A 13,051-nucleotide genomic window follows, 5' to 3' on the forward strand; every position below is an offset into this window, starting at 1 on the left:
GTTATTGAGTGGTTAACTGGAGATAAGCATCTCACAGGGACTTTTCTGTCCAGGCTGGCCTCAAACCTCAATCCTCAGATCTTAGCCTCCTGAGTAACTAAGATTACAGGTGTGAGCCACCAGCATCTGGCTGGATTTTTTTTTCTTTAATCATTTCTAGCTGTGAAGATTTGTATTGAAGTCTAACCTACTCCTGGCCCTGGTAATTGCCAATCAAGGACTTTCTTTCCAATCCCAGTGGTTTGCATCTCCACCCCCGGCTGAAGGACTCTTCCCATTCTATTGCTTTTGAAGAAAAGGCAAGAATCTTCGTGCAGCCTCCCTGTAGCCCTTCCAGATCTCAGAAAAGGGACCTCTCAGGCAACAGCTGGGAGCAGACAGAATCCATCCATGGAAGCAGGAAAGGAGGGCAATGAGCTCTCCAGAAGAACTTCCTGTCTCAGTGACAAGGGAAAATGTCTCATCAGCCTTTGCTATCTTTTGGATGAGGAAACAGAGCTAAAGAGATGAAATGATGTCCAGGGGTCACACTGCATGACCTTGGCTGAACTGACAAAGCCTGTCTCCTGCTGCTCAGGCAAGAGTCCTTGCCAGGGACCCCCTGATCATCTCTCGCAGGGAAAAGAAAGCAGGTGGAGAAAAGGGAAAGAGAGGGCGGGAGAGGAAGGGTGGCGTGTCCAATCACATCCCAGCTGGCAGCCTCCCAAGCCCTCGGGCCCATCACCCTCTCCCTGGGGAGTTCCCAGCCTCTCTGGATGAGAATAATCAATCTCCTGCCTCTCCCCACCTTCCAACAGTTTCCACTCCAGCCAAAGCCACGCCATGACCCACGGTGAAGAAACAGACTCTCCAAGTTCCTGCCTCCTGAGCCCCCATCTCGTATTAGCCGAAGTCAGTCCTGGTTAGGGTTCCAGCTCCAGTGGCCACTGGCGACTGTGAGCTTCCAGACTCTTGCACACCACTGCACTAAGGAGGAGGGGGCTGGGCAGCTGAATCCCACACAGGCACCTGGGTCCTATGCCACAGGGATGTGGGAATGGGGCTGAATGCTGGCACAGCTGTGTTGCAGAGAATGGGGGCTTTGATAGCTTCTGAAAGAAGCCAGGAAGCAAGGGACCCCAGCTCAGGCAAGGGTGGGCAGAAATGTCTCTGTGTTAACACAGGGGGGGTGTGTGGAGGCCAGAGGCTGCACAGCAAGGAGCCAGCTGAGGAATCCCCAGGCTGAGCGTCGTGGGAGACACCTGCTTCATTATCAGAAAGCCAACTGTCCCTCCAAGCCATTCAGACCCTAGCAAAGAAGGGCAGGCCCATGTGCTAAGACCAGCATGCTCCACAAAGAGCCACTGAAATGGGCTGGGAATGTGGCTTAGCGGTAGAGTGCTTGCCTAGCATTCATGAAGCCCTGGGTTCAATTCCTCAGTACCACATAAACAGAAAAACCTGGTAGTGGCCTTGTGGCTCAGGTGATAGAGTGCTAGCCTTGAGCAACAGAAGCTCAGGGATAGTGCCCAGGCCCTGAGTTCAAGCCCCAGGACTGAAAACAAACAAACACTGGAAAGAACCCAGGCCTGGATCTTGCATATACATATCTGCCTCAAAAGCAAAGTCTGCCCCCTCACTCCTGCCCCAAGGCATCCTGAAGTTACTCTCTTGCCTCCTGACAGCAAAGACCCCTTTTAATGGTAAGGTTGTTTGTTTGCTTGGAGCCTGGATTCAGGGCTTGACACTGTCCCTTAGATTTATCACTCAAGGCTAGCATTCTACCACTTATTAGCTCAAGCTAATTAGCCAGCAAAATGCTGACTAATTAAAGAATCTCTATCTGGGCACAAGTGGTTCACACTTGTAATCCTAGCTACTCAGGAAGCTGAGATCTGAGAATTGTGGTTGGAAGCCAGCCCAGGCAGAAAAGTCCCTGTGAGACTCATCTCCAATTAACCACTCAAAAACCTAAAGTAGCACTACGGCTCAAGTAGCAGAGCACTAGCCTTGAGCATAGAGAGGCTCAAGGACAGCACTCAGGCCCTGATTAAGCCCCACAGCTGGAAAAAAAAAAAGAAGAATCCCATAAACTATCCTCCCTGGGCTGGCTTTGAACCACCATCCTCAAATCTCAGCTTTCTGAGTAGCTAGGATAACAACTGTGAGCCACCAGTTTTGATAGTGGAACCATGTGAATGTCTTATATAATTAAAATACAAGCCAGGCACCGGTGGCTTACACCTGTAATCCTAGCTACGCAGGAGGCTGAGATCTGATGATCACAGTTCAAAGCCAGCCCGGGCAGGAAAGTCCGTGAGACTTTTATCTCCAAAAAGCAACTAGAAAAGGGGAAGTGGTGCTGTGGCTTAAGCGGTAGAACACTCGCCTTGAGCTGAAGAGCACAGCGATAGCGCCCAGGCCCAGAGTTCAAGCCCCAAGACTGACAAAAAAAAAATTAAAAAAAATACAAAATCTAACTAGAAAGAATTAAAAAGCAGAAAAGAGAAGCAATCCCTATTAGGCTGTTACGAACTAGCCAGATACAAGTGGCTCATACCTGTAATAATCCTATCTACTCAGAAGGCTGAGATCCAGAGAATCAAGGTTCAAAAACAGCTAAAGCAGGAAAGTCCTTGAAACCCTTATCTCCAATTAACCACCAAAAAGCTGAAAGTGGAGGTATGGCTCAAGAGGCAGGATGCCAGCCTTGCGTGAAAAAGCAAGAAAGTGAGAACCTGAATTCAAACCCCCGTACTGGCATATATGCATGTAAGTACACACACACACACACACACACACACACACACACAATTAATGCAGTAGAGCAGATCCTTTTGGTCCCATGTCTCTTCAGTATTCACTTCGACAAACACAAAGGTACTTGCAGTCTGAGGATGGTTTTCTGTCTGCAGAGATATGCTAGGCCTAAGTGCACAGTGAGTCAGAGCACTGGGGGTGGGAGGGTGCCCCTGGAAACAGCCCTCCACAGGGACAGCTAGGGATATTGCTAAATTAACACCTACACTTTCTCAGGTGGGAAAAGTCTGGAGCTGGTGCTGCACCATCTCCCAGATCCCCCACAGATTTGAGTTCCTCTTGCCCACAGCCATAAGCCTGCCTGTTCAGTTCTGTACCTTTTATTGGATTCTCTCCCAGGTTCCTTTTGTCCATGGAGGGCTGGGAATTTTCAGACCCACCCCATCATGAGGACACATGACACAGCAGCTATCCAAAATGGTTCATCTGTGAGTGGGTGTGAACGGAGGCAGAGCGCATGGAGAAGTTGTGTGAGCATGTAGCCTAGCCCCCAAGTAACCTCTCTCTGCTGCACACCCCTGCCTTAACTCACCCTGTGTTCTTGTGGGGATTTCTCTAGTCAGATTACAGAGGAGGAAAAATAAAAACAGGTCTGGTTTATGGATGGGCCCATTCGGTATGTTGATGTAAACTAACTATACACCCTGCCACACTACAGCCCGATGGGTAGGGGTTGCAAAAAGATACCAATCGTGAGGAGAAATGGAAGGCCAGTTGCTTGTGGCTCATGCCTTTCATCCTAGCTACTCAAGAGGCAGAGATCTGAGGGTCATGGTTTGAAACCAGCCCAGGCAGAAAAATCCATGAGACTCTTATCTCCAATGAACCACCAAAAAGCAGGAAGTAGAGCTGTGGCTGAAGTAGGAGGCTCCAGCCTTGAGAAGGCCAAGAACATGAAGCTCTGAATTCAAGCCCCCAGTACCTGGCACTTGCGCGCGCGCACACACACACACACACACACACACACACACACACACACACACACACACACACAGGTTGAGCTGGTTTCAGGCAGTCCACAGGCTAGCTCCTCTGCAGGAAGAGAAGTAGTGTGAGAAAAAACATCTACTGGCAGTTCTGAGCACTGCACTGGCTGGTTGATTGGGGCCAGAAAAGAGCAAGACGAGAAAGTTGGAGATAAGGAAGTCTGGGCAGAGGTAAGTGGGATGGCTAACGGGAGTGGGTAGAATGTGGACAGATCTTTGTGCCTTATGTCAGCATCAATGCAGAATATTCACTGCAGAAGAGGCATTGAACAGCTCAGGGGACAGAAGGACTCTATGGATAACAGCCAGCCTTTGTCCTCCTCCAGGCTAACATGCACAACAGGCCCACGAATGGAGTAGCTGCGGCAGTAGCTTGGAGACCACGTCAGGGCCCCACAGCACTGGCTGCATGTCATCAAGGATGATCCTGTTCCTCTACTGCTTAATGTTCGGCCTGTCAGATGTGGAAACAGAGACCAGGAGGGCCACATGGTGCCATCTGTAAAGGACACCTCTTCTAGTGTGGAAGAAAGTCCTGTACCTCCTTGCTAGGATCAGCACATATTCTGGATGTGGAGTTGCCTGTCCTAACCAAGTGCCTTGGCAAACACCAATTTCCCAGGACAGCAATAGAAAGACATCTTTGGGATTCCACAGAGAATCATTGCTAAGCAAGAGGCTCTTGTCTGCAGTGAATGAACTGTAGCTGTGGGCATATGCCCAGGGGAGCCATCAGCCTCCAACATGTATCACCTTGAAGCTGCCAGCCTGGTAGCACATTAAAATGACCTCTTCACAGCACATCTAGAACCAACTTGGGAAGAAAGGTCTTGTTGGAGCTGGGCTCTGGTGGCTCACACCTGTAATCCTTAGCTACTTGGGAGGCTGAGATCTGAGGATCTGAAGCCGCTCAGGCAGGAATGTCCATGAGACTCTTATTTCCAATTAACCATGGGGGGGTGGGGGTGAACAACAACCAGAAATGGAGCTGTGACTGAAGTGGTAGAGTGCTTAGCCTTGAACACAAAAGTTCAGGGACAATATCCAGGCCAGGCTTAAGCCTCAGGACAACCCCCCCCCCCAAAAAAAAAAAAGGGGTCTTGTTGGATTGGGGCACTGTCCTTCAAAATGCCAAATATATTTGGCTTTTTTTTTTTTTTTTTGGCTGGTTGTGGGGCTTGAACCCTGGGCCTGGGCGCTGTCCCTCAGCTCTTCAGCTCAAGGCTAGCACTCTACAACTTGAGCCTCAGTGTCACTTCCAATTTTCTAAATGGATATTAGAGATAATCTCTTATTAGAGATAAGAGTCTCATGGAGTTTCCTGCCTGGGCTGGCTTTGAACCATGATCCTCAGATCTCAGCCTTCTGAGTAGCTAGGATTACAGGCAAGAGCCACCGGTGTCCGGGATATTTGGCTTTTTTTTTTTGGTCCGTTCTTGGGCCTGAACTCTGGGCCTGGGCACTGTCAGCTCTTCAGCTCAAGGCTAGCACTCTACCACTTGAGCCATAGCACCACTTCCGGCTTTTTTTTTCTGCTGCTTATGTGGTGCTGAGGAATCGAACCCAGGGCCTCATGCATGCAAGGCAAGCGCTCTACCACTGAGCCACCTTCCCAGCCCATATTTGGCATTTTATGGTGCTATATCCCAGAGAGCTAGAAACCCCAGGCACAGGCAGCATGGTAAGCAGGAACAACCCACTTAGCAGCAATCCTCATGGCCCATTTGGAGTATTTGGGCTTCCGGGACCTATACATTTCATCTCTGAAGGATTTAGAAGTACTGGTCCCTGGGGTGGAGGATGTATCTATAAGAAGTCACAGAAGCTGGCTGTCTACTCAGGAAGCTGAGACCTGGTGAGTTGTGGTTTACAGCCAGCCTTGACAAAAAAGCCCATGAGACTCCATAGTCAAAATAATAAGCAGGGAGCTGGGAAGGTGGCTTAGTGGTAGAGTGCTTGCCTTGCATGCATGAGGCCCTGGGTTCGATTCCTCAGCACCACATAAGCAGAAAAAGCCGGAAGTGGCGCTGTGGCTCAAGTGGTAGAGCACTAGCCTTGAGCTGAAGAGCTGATGGACAGCACCCAGGCCCAGAGTTCAGGCCTCACGACCGAAAAAAAAAAATAATAATAATAAGCAGGGGCTGAGAAGGTGGCTCAGTGGTAGAGTACTTGCCTTGCATGCCTGAGGCCCTGGGTTCGATTCCTCAGCACCACATAAGCAAAAAGAAAAAAGCCGGAAGTGGCACTGTGGCTCAAGTGGTAGAGCGCTAGCCTTGAGCTGAAGAGCTGAGGGACAGCTCCCAGGCCCAGAGTTCAAGCCCCATGACTGGACCAAAAAAATAAAAATCAATAATAAGCAAAAAGTCAGATTGGAGGTATGGTTTAAGTGACATAGCACTAGCTGAGCAAGTCAGCAAGCCTGAGGCCTCTGAGTTCAAGTCTCAGTACCAGGGGAGAAAATGTTGCAGTAAAACTGTCTCTAAACCAGAGTCACTTGGGATGTCTTATGCCAATTGACCAAGCAGCTAAGAATGAAATTATTTCTGGGCACCAGTGGCTCACACCTGTAATTCTAGCTACTCAGGAGGCTGATATCTAGTTATTCAGATTAGAAACCATCCCAAGTAGACAAATCCGAGACTTATCTCTAATCAGCAGAACTGGAAGTGGAGTTGTAACTCAAGTGGTAGAGCACCAGCTTTGAGTGAAAAAGTTAATCAAGAGAGTGAGACCCTAAGTTTAAGCCCAGTACTGCCACACACACGCAAAAGGAAAGAGAAAGAAAGAAAGAAAGAAAGAGAGAGAGAGAGAGAAAGAAAGAAAGAAAGAAAGAGAGAGAGAGAAAGAAAGAAAGAAAGAGAAAGAAAGGGAGAAAGAGAGAGAGGAAGAAAGAGAGAGAGAGAGGGAGGGAGGGAGGGAAGGAAGGAAGGAAGGAAGGAAGGAAGGAAGGAAGGAAGGAAGGAAGGAAGGAAGGAAGGAAGGAATATTGGCAGAGAGATTTGATCATGATTATTTTGTGAAGAAGCAAATGTTTCAAGATGAGATGAGGCTTAGCATGAAAGTCTAGATTTTCCAGTGAGAAAGTTCCATGAACCAGCACAATGGGTTATAGAGGAGGGAAATGCTGATTATAGAAATCAAGGGCTGCAATAGAAAGTAAAAAAAAAAAAATAATAATCCATACAGTCCCAATAGTATAACAACATGCAGAGCAGTGATAAGAATTAGTGGGCTGGGTGCTGGTGGCTCACACCTATAATCCTAGCTACTCAGAAGGCTAAAATATGGGATTGCAGTTCAAAGCCAGCTGAGACAAGAAAGTCTATGAGACTCTTATCTTCAATTAACCACCAGAAAACCAGAAGTAGTACTGTGGCTCAAAGTGATAGAGTACTGGCTTTTTCTGTTTATGTGGTACTGAGGAATCGAACCCAGGGCTTCATGCATGCTAGGCAAGCACTCTACCACTAAGCCATATTTCTAGCCTTAGCCTTTATCAGATTGCTCAGGAGCAGTGCCCAGACCCCAAGTTAAAGCCCTATGGTCAACAAATAAATAAAAAATAAAATAAATAAATAAATGAGAAATTAATGGTATGTGCTTCCTTTTTTCTTTTTTTGTCAGTTATGGGGCTTGAACTCTGGGCCTGGGTGCTATCCCTCAGCTCTGCAGCTCAAAGCTAGCACTCTACCACTTCAGCCATAGCACCACTTCCAGTTTTCAAGTGATTTATTGGAGATAAGAGTCTCATGGACTTTCCTGCCCAGGCTGGCTTTGAACCACAATCCTCAGATCTCAGCCTCCTGAGTAGCTAAGATTACAGGTGTGAGCCACCGGTGCCCGGCTTGGTATGTGTTTCTATAGGTAAATAAAACTGAACTTCCTTTGCAAAAATAGAAGCTCCTCTCATAGTCGTTTGTATGTTTATTTTGCCTTATTGGAATGCAGAACCTTGCGACTTAATGTGCTCTACCACTGAATTACCTGATGGCCATTTCTAATTCTCTCTCTCTCCCCCCCCCCTTCCACCCCCTCTCCCATTTTTTTTTTTTTTTTGAGACAATGTCTTGCTTTGTACTTAAATTGACCTTGAACTCAAAATCCTTAGCTTCCCTGGTGCTGGGATTATAGTCATCTAGCTTCTTATGTTCTCCTAACCAGGGCTGACAGTAGCCTATTGAAGAAAAGACTACTTCTTGCTGTTTGACCCCAGTATTTTGGCTTTCTAGGGCTGTAACTATATCATAGCCCAGACTTTAGGAATCCCAGGAGGAAGTAGATGGTGGTAATATGTCCCAGGATCTAGACTTCCCTTCCTTATGCTTGTGATAGGCTCCTGGTGCTGATGGTCTAATAGTTTCAATTCTCTTGCTTCTAGGTCAAAGTAGGCTTGCTCTCTCCTTTACCCTTGTGGATGGGTGGACCATGGCATTAGTTCTGGAGAATGAATTGTGAATTTGAGGGATGAGTATTTTTTTTTTCCGGTCAGTTGTGAGACTTGAACTCAGAGCCTGGATGCTGTCTCTGAGCTTTTGTGCTCAAGGCTAGGCTCTACTACTTTGAGCCACAGTGCCACTTCTTCAGTTGGAGCTCTTAATGACCTAAGACCCTCCAGAGCTCTTTTTATTCTTCCCTCTGGTGTGACTGACAACATTTGAGGTGGTAGTAACTCTATCAGCCTGTGTTCCTGACCATCTAAAATGAGAAAGGCTCTGTTATTGATGATATTTGAAGCCTGAGTGGGAAATAAACATTTGTTGTTTCAAGTACTGAGATCTGAGAGTATTACGCCAGCATAATCTAGCTGATCTGACTAGTACAGTTCAACCAATCCTACAGGCTTGTGTGTGTGTGTGTGTGTGTGTGTGTGTGTGTGTCTGTGTGCGCACATGCGTGCACTGCTATTGGGCTTAAATGTTGGGACTTGCACTCTTGCTTGGCTTTTGTGCTCAAGGCTGGTGCTCTACCACTTGAACCTCTACTTCTGTCCTTTTGCTGGTTAATTGGAGATACAAGTATCCTGACTTTGCTAACAATAACTTCAAACCGGGATTCTTAAATCTCAGCTTTCTGAGTAGCTAAGATTACAGACACAAGCTACTGATACCTGACTTTGTTTTTATTTTTGATAAATGTAACAGGTTTTCTTTTTATTTTTGGTTGGTTGTGGATTTGAACTTGGGGTCTAGGTGCTGTCCTTGAGCTCTTTTTCTCAAGTCTAGCACTGAATCACTTTGAGCCAACAGCACCACTTCCTGTTTTCTGGTAGTTAATTGGATGTAACAGTCTCACGCTTTCCTGCCCAGCTAGCTTTGAACCGCAATCCTCAGATATCAGCCTCCTGAATAGCTAGGATTACAGGTGTGAGCTACCAGTTACTGGTATTTCCTTTTCTTTTTTCTTTTTGGTAGTGGGGTTTGAACTCTGGGCCTAAGCACTGTCCCTGAGCTCTTCAGCTCAAGGCCAGTGTACTACCACTTGAGCCACAGAGCCACTTAGAGTTTTCTGGTAGTTAATTGGAGAGAAGAGTCTCATGGACTTTCCTGCCCAGATTGGCTCTGAACTGCGATCCTCAAGATCTCAGTCTCCTGAGTAGCTAGGATTATAGGTGTGAGCCACTAGCGCCCAGCTACAGGTATTTCTTATATATACTAGCCATGTACTACACAGTACAGGCAATGTTTTGATGAATCCTCTTAACAGGCCCAGGAGACAGACATTGTTATTCCACGATCATGCTGAGCAAAGCACAGCCTAGCAACTGGCCCAAACGTTTCATTTGCTGCATGAGAGTTCTTGAAAAGACTGTTCATTCTGTTATGCCCTGTCTCTCTTTTCTTTTGGGTGCCAGTCCTGGGGGTTTGGTCTCAGGGTCTGAACACTGTCCCTGAACATTTTTATTTTTACTTAGGGCTATTGAGTCACAGTTCCACTTCTAGGTTGTATGTGTGTGTGTTTTGCTTTGTGTGTGTGTGTGTGTGTGTGTGGTGCTTCACTGAAGAGTCTCACCAACTTTCTTGCCTGGACTAGCTCCAAACTGTGATCCTCGGATCTCAGCCTCCTACATAGCTAGGAGTACAACGTGAACCACTGGTGCCTGGCTGTCACTTTTATATAATGTTCCATAGGATGAATTCTTTTTTCTTTTTTTCGTCAGTTGTGTGGCTTGAGCTCAGGGCCTGGGCACTGTCCCTGAGCCTCTTAGTGCTCAAGACTAGTGCTCTACCACTTGAGCCACAGTGCCACTTCTGTTTTTGAGTAGTTAATTGGAGATAAGAGTCTCATGGGGACTTTTCTGCCCAGGCTGGCTTTGAACCATGATCCTCAGGTCTCAGTCTCCTGAGTAGCTAGGATTATAGGAATGCGCCACCAGTGCCCAGCTGAGATGAATTTTTTTTTTTTTCTGCTTATGTGGTGCTGAGGAATCGAACCCAGGGCATCAAGCGTCCAAGGCAAGCACTCTACCACTGAGCCACCTTCCCAGCCCTGAGATGAATTCTTAATTTAGCACTTGTCTTGGAAGGCAACTTTACCACATGTATATCACTAGAACATTGATATCCTTTGCCCTACTCATTACTATCCTTTAGCCCATGCATTTTATAGGGTAGTTAGATTGTCTAAACAGCAAATGTAGTGTCACACATTGCATAACAACCTCTTGGTCTCAAGGACAGACCGTATATAAAATGGTGGTCCCATTAATACTGTAATGTACCCCAAAAAGCTCCTATTGCCTAATACAGGCATAGCTTCAGAAGAGGTAAGAAAAGAAGAAAACTGCAGAACAAAAAGAATACCCAAGCTGGGCTCCAGTGGCTGAGATCTGAGGATCATGGTTCAAAGCCAGTCCAGGCAGGAAAGTCCATGAGACTCATCTCCAATAAACCACCAGAAAACGGGAAGTAGCACTGTGGCTCAAGTGGTAGAGCACTAGCCTTGAGATGAAGAGCTGAGGGATAGTACCCAGGCCCAGAGTTCAAGCCCCACAACTGACCAAAAACAAAAAAAGAATACCCAAGAAAATTCACAGTAGGCCATGCACTACAGAACTACAGGTGAGGGCTGGGAAGGTGGCTCAGTGGTAGATCGCTTGCCTTGCATGCCTGAGGCCCTGGGTTCGATTCCTCAGCACCACATAAGCAAAAAGAAAAATAAGCCGGAAGTGGCGCTGTGGCTCAAGTGGTAGAGCACTAGCCTTGAGCTGAAGAGCTGAGGGACAGCACCCAGGCCCAGAGTTCAGGCCCCACGACCGACCGGACCCAAAAAAAAAACAACAAACAAACAGAACTACAGGTGACTCACCCCTGTAAATCCTAGCTACTCAGGAATCTGATCTGGAGGATCATGGTTTGAAGCTAGCTGGGTAGAGACTCTTTTGTGTTTTTTTTTTGTCGGTCGTGGGGCTTGAACTCTGGGCCTGGGCGCTGTCCCTCAGCTCTTCAGCTCAAGGCGAGTGCTCTACCACTTGAGCTACAGCGCCACTTCCGGTTTTCTGGTGGTTTATTGGAGATAGGAGTCTCAAGGTCTCTCCTGCCCGGGCTGGCTTTGAACCTCGATCCTCAGATCTCAGCCTCCTGAGTAGCTAGGATTACAGGCGTGAGCCACCAGCGCCCGGCAGTTGGTAGAGACTCTTATCTTTAATTAACCAGCATAAAGCCAGAAGTGGAAATATGGCTCAAGTGGTAGAATTCCACCTTCAGCCAAAATAAAGCTAAGTGAAAATGTAAGGCCCTGAATTCAAGCCCCAGTAACAGCACACACAAAAGAAAAAAGAAAGGAAGGAAAGAAGGAAGGAAGGGAAGAAAAGAAAAGAAAAGCAAAATCCTGGTCAGGTGCCAGTGGTTCATCCTATAATTCTAGCTACTTAGGAGGTTGAGATCTGATATTGTGGTTCAAAGCCAGCCCAGAGCGGGGTGCTTGTGGCTCACGCCTGTAATCCTAGCTACTCAGGAGGCTGAGATCTAAGGATCACAGTTCAAAGCCAGACCAGGCAGGAAAGATGATGAGACTCCTATCTCCAATAAACCACTAGAAAACCTGAAGTGGTAGAGCGCTCGCCTTGAGCTGAAGAGCTGAGGGACAGCGCCCAGACCCAGAGTTCAAGCCCCATGATGGACAAAAAAAAAAAAAAAAAAGCCAGCCCAGGCAGGAAAATCTCCATGAGCCTCTCATCTCCAATCAACCACTCAAAAACTGGAAGTGGTGCTGTGGCTCAAAGTGATAGAATCCTAGCCTTGAGCAAAAGAGCTTAGAGACATTGCCTAGCCCCTAGTTCAAGACCAATAACTGACAAAAAAAATAAAAAAGAAAATTTCCACTGAATTTTTTAGCATTTGCAGGCCTCAGCAAACTACTTAAAATATTGGAAAACATGGGCCCAACACAACACAGTTTTCATTAACAGAGAGGAACGTTCACAGTGCATTATGTGTTTACAAGCAGGAAGTCTTTTTCTGAGACAGAGTTCACTGTGTACTCTAGCTAGCCTTAAACTCATAATACTTTTTCCTTGGACTCCCAAATGCTGGGATTATAGGTGTATACCACCATGGCTAGTCACAAGAAATTACTATTAGCCTATTATTATTATTGAAGCCAATCAAGCAAACCATCACGAAAATATTTCCAAAAGGCACAATTCCTCCTCAGAAAGAGCTCAGGGAGCTCCTTTTGGAAGGATCTACAGAGACATTGTTGTTACAGGAGATGACAACTCCATTCATGCTGATGCCCTGAAGACCTTTAGTGGAAAAGATGTGGAGGTGGACACAGCCACATTGATGATTCTCACCCGGCACTGGGCTCAGTTAATGTGTGTGTTTGTGCCTTCAGTTTTAACAAAAACATAAAAGTTAAAAGCAAGTAAAAAATTAAATAGAAAAAAATGTTTGTAAAACAAGGAATAAAGAAAATGTTTCCAAACAACTGTATAATACATTCTAAGCTAAATGTAGAAGAGTCAAGTGTTAAAACGTAGGCTAGGTTAATTTATTATTTGAGAAAACTCTTTTATGAATTTAGAATAATCTACATGCCCAGTGTTACATGTTTTGTTTGTTTGTTTGGTTTCTTTCTGGGAGGGTATTGAGGGTTGGACTCAGGGCTTTAAGCTCTTACTTAGCAAATTCCCCCCCCACACACACCCAGTCCTCAGGCCTGAACTCAGGACTCCAGCACTGTCCCTGAGCTTCTTTTACTCAAGGCTAGCGCTCTAACCACTCGAAGCATATGTCCATTTCTAGGTTTTTTGGTAATTTGTTGAA

Source organism: Dipodomys spectabilis, unplaced genomic scaffold, assembly GCF_019054845.1.
Source record: "Dipodomys spectabilis isolate Male_0828 unplaced genomic scaffold, ASM1905484v1 ptg000069l, whole genome shotgun sequence".
In the NCBI taxonomy this organism is placed as follows: Eukaryota; Metazoa; Chordata; class Mammalia; order Rodentia; family Heteromyidae; genus Dipodomys; species Dipodomys spectabilis.